Source organism: Pinus tabuliformis, chromosome 3_1, assembly GCF_031772625.1.
Source record: "Pinus tabuliformis cultivar Carrire ecotype Pingquan chromosome 3_1, CPIR1, whole genome shotgun sequence".
Classification (NCBI taxonomy): domain Eukaryota; kingdom Viridiplantae; phylum Streptophyta; class Pinopsida; order Pinales; family Pinaceae; genus Pinus; species Pinus tabuliformis.
This window is the reverse complement of record NC_142301.1, coordinates 369510777-369512101: the sequence shown is the minus strand read 5'-3', so window position 1 is coordinate 369512101 and position 1325 is coordinate 369510777. Positions and strand designations below refer to the sequence as shown.

Here is a 1325-nt window from a genome sequence, read left to right as displayed (position 1 = left end):
AATGATATTTATTATCAAATAATTTTAAAATATTTGACACGTAAATTATAAATACAATTAAAATAACATATAAATATAAATAAAGTTGTAAATACAATTAAAATAACATATAAATATAAATAAAGTTGAAAATGTTATAAAGAGATAGAAGCGAAAAATACATTATTCATTAATTATATATAATAAAATAATAAAAATAAATATATTAATAAACATTATTAATTTTAAAAGATTTCACACGCAAATTATAAATACAATTAGAAAAAAATATAAATATAAATAAAGTTGAAAATGAAGGACGCAAATTATAAATACATTTGTAAAAATTTATAAATATAAATAAACTTGAAAAGGTTATTAAGATAGAGGGGAAAATACATTATTTGATAACAAATAATTGTAAGGGTTTTCACAAGCAAATTATAAATACATTTTGGAAAAATTATAAGTATAAATAAATCTGAATAGGTTATGAAGTGCTGGGAAAATACATTGCTTGTTCATTTTAATGAATGAAAATACATTGCTTGTTCATTTTAATGAATGATATTTATTATCAAATAATTGTAAAGGATTTCACATGCAAATTACAAATACATTTGGAAATAATTATAAATATGAATAAGTTTGAAAAGGTTATGAAGAAGCAAAATTTTAATATTTAAAAACCTTATTTGAACCCGACGTGAATCGAACACGCAACCTTATTATCAAATAATTGTAAAGGATTTCACATGCAAATTACAAAAACATTTGGAAATAATTATAAATATAAATAAGTTTGAAAAGGTCATGGAAAAGCAGAATTTTAATATTTAAATACTTTATTTGAACCCGACGTGAATCGAACACGCAACCTTCTGATCTGGAGTCAGACGCGCTACCATTGCGCCACGGATCCGCAATTATTTTCCTTTTCTTATTTTTTTATTACTGTTAAAAGACTATAAACGCAATAAATTTATGCCCACTTTTCAAACAAGTTGCTCTGTTCGGTACGTGGCATATAACAGAATTTAAAGGTTTCATTTATTCATTAACTAAAATTTGAACCACGCAACGATTATCTATGTGCTTTTCTTTGAATTTAAAAGGAAGGTAGAAGATAACCCAAGAGGACGTGAAGTATGAGGGCAAATCAGAATCGAACACGCCACCTTCAAATTTTCGGCCTGGCAATGTCCAATATAAAATTTTTCCCCTTGCCACGAACGAATCCCACGGTTTAAAGCTCCCACCTACAACAAAAATTATCATGCCTCATGTCCTCGTGAAATTTAATGGTGTCTTGTAGAGAGAGAAGCGGGGTGACCAAATAATAGGAA

The 1325-nt window shown here is 26.3% G+C and overlaps 1 non-coding gene across 1 annotated transcript; it reads right to left on the bottom strand.

Annotated features, from left to right (window-relative positions):
- Positions 1-829: 829 nt before the first annotated feature.
- Positions 830-901, bottom strand: TRNAW-CCA (transfer RNA tryptophan (anticodon CCA)). The gene has a single exon. It is a non-coding gene; the product is annotated as a tRNA-Trp (tRNA).
- Between the last annotated feature and the right edge of the window lie 424 nt (positions 902-1325).